This window comes from Durio zibethinus, chromosome 5, assembly GCF_047325235.1.
Source record: "Durio zibethinus cultivar Kanyao isolate XHJ-2024 chromosome 5, ASM4732523v1, whole genome shotgun sequence".
Taxonomy (NCBI): Eukaryota; Viridiplantae; Streptophyta; class Magnoliopsida; order Malvales; family Malvaceae; genus Durio; species Durio zibethinus.
The window spans coordinates 22492424-22499067 of record NC_143166.1 but is presented as its reverse complement, the minus strand read 5'-3'; the positions used below and the strand labels follow the sequence as shown (position 1 = coordinate 22499067).

Here is a 6644-nt window from a genome sequence, read left to right as displayed (position 1 = left end):
TTTTATGGAAATAGAATTTTTGGATTAATCATCTTTGAGAGAGCCTTTGGGGAGTGCTTGTCATTTTCCATATTTATTTTTGGTAACTTAGGAATCTCTTTTTGAGTAGGTGGTTTGTTTGGCAAAGTTTTTTCACTCTTTTAAGTTATAGCTAGTACCTTTTCTTATTACTTCACAGATATCACTAGAGACAAAAAGAATTTGTATAGCATTTACATGGCTGGCTTGGGGTTGGTTTCCTAAGGCTTCAATCTTTTTGTTGAAGGCAACTAATTAGAAATTGATAGAAGTAATAGCATCAACCTCAAATAAACCAATTGAATTTTTACTAACCTTTATTTTTATGTCCCACTTGTAATTGTTAGCAGCTATCTCTTCAGTAAGCTTATTTGCTTCCTCAAGAGTCTTGCTCATAATTACCCCTTCAGTAGCTAAATCTAAGGTGGTTCTCGTGGGTGATATGAGACCATTGTAAAAGATTTGGATTTGAAGCCATTAGGGTAATACAAGGTGAGGCATTTTCGTAGTAGCTCTTTAAATCATTCCCATCCATCATATAAAGTTTCACCATCTGCTTGCAAAAAAGTGATCTCATTCTTTAGTTTTACTATTTTTACTGGTGGAAAAAACTTTGCTAGAAATATTTGGACCAAATCATCCCATGTTGTGATTGAACCAAATGGTAGTGATGAGAACCAACTTTTCACCTTGTCCCTGAAAGAAAAAAAAAATCTTAGCCTAATTGCTTCATTATAAACACCATTATAACTAAAAGTGTCACATAATTCAAGAAAGTTAGAAAGGTGGAGATTTAGATCATCAGTTGGTAACCCTCTAAACTCCATATAACTTAGGACCATTCGTATAATTGAAGGCTTTATCTCAAAATTGTTGGCTTGGATTGTTGGGCTTCTAATGGATGGTTGAAAACCTTTTGCACTGGGAACTGCATAGTCCTTTAAAGTTCTTTGCCCTTTATTATTTGCATTAGCCATGGGTGTTGGTGTATGTGATGCTGATTGCTCTTTTCTTTTTCTTCTTCTTAAGTTTCTTTCAATTTCTTGATCAATAAGAGCTAAGTCAACAATTTTAGATCTGTGTATACAAATAAGAAAAGATAAAAAAAAAAAGCAAAAGAAAAGTAAATAAATAAAAGAAAGAGGTTTAGATTATAAGAAATTAAGAATTCTTTATTGATATTGAGAACACTGTTATACTCCCCAACAATGGTACCAAAAACTTGATTGCTACTTTCAGTATAACCTGCAAGTGCACAAATCAAGTAATAAAAGGAAGTATTCCAATATTTCTCCTCAGAGATTATAGAATATAATGTTGGGTTGCTCTTCAAGTATTAATGGTGAAATCCTAAGATCTTATATCTAAACAATTGGAATTTAGGGTTTGGTTGCAAAGAAAAGTAAAGATTAAAAGCAATGTGTAGGCAAAGATCTTGACTTCACCAATAATCACTTGAGAAGTAAAAGAAGATTGGCAAAGACTAGATCTAAGAAAACAATGATTGAAAGCTTGAAAAATAAAGAAAACTTGAGAATGCCGATTGCTTGTAGTCTTGAAATAAAGATTGCTTGAAAAGAACTTAAAGAACAATAAGGAAAGTGGTAATCGAATCTTTGTAAAGATTAAAAGAATGCTTGAATAAATCATGAAAGAAAAAGAAAGTTTTGTAAAATCAAGATTATAAAAACAAGATTGGAAACTTAAAGCAATAAAAGAAAAGAATTTTGGAAAAATGCTTCTTGAATTGAAGTAAAAGAATTTAAAGAAACAAAAGCTTTGTTATTGGCAAATCTGTCACCTAAGCCAATAACTGAAGTAAAGAACTAAAAGAAATAAGAACTAATAACTAAAAGAGAGAAAACAAATGAGGAATAGAATGATGGAAATGGGTGAACGGCCTCTTGAGTTATAATGGAGGGTTTGGCCAAGGGGTAGAGTTTACAAGATGTATTTTTCATATTCAAATTCTAATGGATGAGTATTTATTGTAATCTTTTTAGAGGTTGGCTAGATGTGGTCTTCTCAAGCTTGGGTTGCCTTGGCCAAATGGAGTCTTGGAAGTGCAATCTTGGCCCTTTGAGAATCTTGATCAAATCTTGATAAAGCTCTCCTCTTGGATTTGGCTAAGGTTTGGAAATTCAAGAGTAAGTTGATTTTTATCCAATTCTTAGAATTCAAAAGGATAAAATCCTACTTCAAGTCAAAATCTTCAAGGCTAAGCAACAAGTCTCATGGTGAGCTTCAAATACTTCTTGGCCGAATGCATCTAGCCTTTATTGTGGTGAAAATTGCATGAACTTTATTGGATGGAGTCTTGGTTGAATAGGACGGTGCTTGTAGAGTCCATGCTTTTGCAAATTAATCATCCCCCTTGCATGGCCGAATGGATAGAGTCCTTATGTCATACATTTGCTTCATGGTTAAGCAAAAGAGTCTTGCTTGGATCAAAACTTCTTTTTGGCCAAATATGATGGAGTCCAAGTGAGCTTGGAGTAGCATGCAACCTTTCTTAGAAGTGGTCTGGCCGAATGCATCATGGGAGAGTCCTTGTACAATTCAATCTTTATGAATGTGGGATGAGGCAAGTTGCTTATGAGCTCCAAAATTAGGCCAAAATTGCTCCATGTACAGGCTTGCATGAAAACGATATCAATGAGCTTGAAAACCTAAAATCATGAAAACAATATGAAAAGCATAGAAAATCATCAAAAATTTAAAAATTAACACCATTTTTAGCTTGTAAAAACCCTATATATTTAGGTGCTACAAAAAATTCTCCTAAACATCCTTTAAAAGAGAAAATAGAGAAAGCTGCTTATAAAGAAAATGAAATTGTAATGAAAAGAAAAATAAAAATGCAAAAAATGAACTCCTCAATTGTTGCTCACTCTTCCCTTATTTATAAACTAATCTTAGATCTAGAATGACCTTATCTAAAATTCCACCTAGGATACCATTTAGAGAAGATATTTCCAACTCATTTAAAATCTTTTAGATACTCTAACAACTCTTCTTTTCCTCTTTTCTTTAACTCATGTAGAAAATGTGACTTTATGATCCAGGGCATATTCAAACTGACCAATTGAGAACTTTAAAATGTCTAAGTCAGGATGTGTCTATTGGCCTTCCCCTTGTGTTTACACTTGCCCACCAAAACACTTCTTCACTCTTGAAATTTGGCTGCCTTGCTTGTCCTCACTTTGCAACTCTTCAAACTTCAACTTTGGTGAGTGTTTTTAGCCAATGATATATGTCCAAAATGCCAACTTACTACATTTCAATTCTATTCAAACTTTAGCTGAATTTTTACTCTTAAAATGCCTTGAACCCACTTCTTACAATTACTCCCTTGCTTGAACTTCAATGCAATTCTCTTCAAAACAAAGCACACTTTAATTAGTTCAAAGAAGAAAATAAACAACTTAAGCAATTAAATCATGACTTGAAGAAAACTTATTTAGCTCAAATGCACATAAAATCGATTCAATCTAAGCTAGACAATTATTAAAATCAACATATGCATCCTTTGAGCACTATGATTGGCCTTTATAGTAATATTCCACCAAATTGCACCAAATTACCTAATTTATACCAAAATCATTTCTTTTCCTCTAAACTCATAAAAATACCTACACAAGAGACTTTTAACTAATTAGGAGTATTTTTTTTCATAATTTCTTAAGAAACAAGAAAAATTTCACCATAAAAGACCATCAAATGCTATGATAACTTGATAAAAATATAAAATTATCACACCCCGAAACTTAGATTTTTGCTTGTCCTTAAGCAAAATTGATAGCACCTAAATATATAAAGTTTTTACTTGTAAAAATTGATGCTAATTTTTAAATTTTGGATGATTTTGTGCTTTTCATACTGTTTTCATGATTTTAGGTTTTCAAGCTTATAGATATCATTTTCATGCAAGCCATGCATGCAAGCATGCAAGGAGCAATTTTGGCCCAATATTGGAAACCCATAAATGAACCACCTTGTCCCACATTCATAGAGTTTCAATCACACAAGGACTCTCCCAATGATGCATAAGGCTAGACCACTTCCAAGAAGGATTGCATGCAATTTTAAACTCACTTAGCCTCAATCATGTTTGGCCAAAGAGAAGCTTTGATCAAAGCATGACTCATTTACTTAGCCATGAAGCAATTGTGTGGCACAAGGACTATATCCATTTAGCCATGCAAAGGGGAAGATTAATTTGCAATAACATGGACTCTCCAAGCTCCATCCTATTTGGCTAAGAAGAATTGGAACCTAACCATGAAATTTGTTGCTTAGTTTTGAAGATTTTGATTTGGAGTATGATTTTATCCATTTTGAATTTCAAAAATTGGATAAAAATCAATTTACTCTTGAATTTTCAAGCATTATCCAAATCCAAGGGATGAAAATTATTAGATTTAATCAAGATTCAATTCAAGGCCAAGATTGCACCATCAAGACCTCACTCGGCCACGCATGCCCAAGCTTGAAAAAGTCCTATTCGGCTATGCCTTTTATTTGGCCAACCATAAAGCTTTTGTTCCTTTAAATTCTTTTTCAATTCATGAAATATTTTTTTAAAAGAATTTTCTTTTATTGCTTTAAATTTCTAATCTTGTTTTTACATTTTTGATTCCGACAAAGCTTTCTTTTTCTTTTTCATGATTTATTCAAGCATTCTTTTAGTCGTTACAAAGATAGCTACCACTTTCTTTGTTATTCTTTAAATTCTTTTCACACAATCTTTATTCCAAGTTCACTATAAGCATTCTGCCTTCTCAAGTTTCTTTAATTTCCAAGCTTTAAATTCTTATTTTCTTAGATATAGACTTTGACATTCTTTTACTTCCCAAGTGACAATTGGTGAAGTTCACAATCTCTACCTACATATCCCTAAATTTCCTTTTGTTTAGATATAAGATCTTAGGCTTTCGTTTTTGGTAATTGTGAATAACCCAACATTACATTATGTAATATTTAAAGAGATGATATTGTAATACTTCCTTTTATTACTTAATTTGTGCACTTGCAAGCTATACGAAAAGCAACAATCAAGTTTTTGGTGCTGTTACCTAAGATTATAGCGGTGTTCTCAACATCAATAAAGAATTTTTAATTACTTATAATCTAAATCTTTTTCTTTTATTTATTTACTTTTTTTCTTTTCTTTGAACTTTTCCTGTTCGCATGCATAAATTTAAAAGTGTTGACTTAGCTTCTATTGATCAAGAAATTGAAAGAACATTTAGAAGAAGAGCAATTACTAATTGCATGCATAGATCTTTTCTTTGCCCTTCATTGTTAATTAGCACCACTTGCATCAACTCCAATGGCTAATGAAAATAATGAAAGGCAAAGAACCTTAAAGGACTATGCAATTCCTAATGCAGATGGTTTTCAACCATCCATTAACAAGCCAACTATCCAAACCAAAAACTTTGAGATAAAGCCTTCAATTATACAAATACAATGTTACCAAGCAATGATCTAAATCTCCACCTTCTAACATTCTTGAATTATGTGAGACTTTTCGTTATAATAGTGTTTTTAATAAAGTAATTATACTAAGATTATTTCTTTTTTCTTTCAGGGACAAGGTAAAAAGTTGGTTGTCATCATTATTATTTGGTTTAATCACAACATGGGATGATTTGGTCCAAAAGTTTCTAGCAAAAATAGCAAAACTAAGGAATGAGATCATCGTCTTTTTGCATGTAGATGGTAAAACACTAGATGATGGATAGGAACAATTTAAAGAACTATTAAGAAAATGCCCACACTATGGATTACCTCAATGGCTTTAAATCTAGATCTTTTACATTGGTCGCACATCATCCATGAGAACCACCTTAGATTTAGCTACTAAGAGGGCAATTATGAGCAAGACTCTTCAGAAAGCAAATGAGCTTATTGAAGAAATGGCTATTAATAATTACCAGTAGGGCACAAAAAAATGGTTATTGAAAAGTTTATTGGTTTGTTTGAGGTAGATGTTAGTACTTCTATCAATTCCCAACTAGCTATCCTCACCAAAAAGATTAAAGCCTTCGAAATTCAACCCCAAGCCAACCATATGAATGCTACACAAAGCCCTTTTGTCTCCTGAACCCATTCTATTAAAAGATGCTTGTATAGAGTAGAACCAGTCTAATACATCTAATAAGCCAAGCCAAACAACAACCTTTATAGCAATATCTACAACCCTAGATGGCGAAAACACATAAACCTTTCTTAGAACCAATCAAACCTTTAACCCACCAATAACCAAAACAATAACTACTGCCCTAATCCACCAACCTATAAACCCCAAAGGAAGACAAAACCTACATTTGAAGACATATTGACCCAATTGATGTAAGCTAACAATGATAATATTTAAAGTTAAGCTACATTAATCAAGAGCCTTGAAAACCAAATAGGTCAACCACCTAAGCCATAGCCAACTGCCTTGAAGGTACCTTACTTAGCAACATTGAATCTAACCTTACATGATAAGTTAATGAAGAATGTAATGCAATTTATTCTTTGGGGATGTTAGAATGAAAGATTCTATTAAGAATGATAATGAACCTATAGTAGTAAACCTTTTAGTTTTGTGAGACAACTTGAAGTAGATTTCATAA

The 6644-nt window shown here is 32.5% G+C and overlaps 2 non-coding genes across 2 annotated transcripts; one reads left to right on the top strand and one right to left on the bottom strand.

Moving 5' to 3' along the window:
• Positions 1-503: 503 nt before the first annotated feature.
• On the top strand, positions 504-605 carry LOC149518837 (small nucleolar RNA R71). Its single transcript, XR_016342567.1, has one exon. It is a non-coding gene; the product is annotated as a small nucleolar RNA R71 (small nucleolar RNA).
• A 5097-nt stretch (positions 606-5702) lies between these two features.
• Positions 5703-5809, bottom strand: LOC149518836 (small nucleolar RNA R71). The gene has a single exon (XR_016342512.1). It is a non-coding gene; the product is annotated as a small nucleolar RNA R71 (small nucleolar RNA).
• Between the last annotated feature and the right edge of the window lie 835 nt (positions 5810-6644).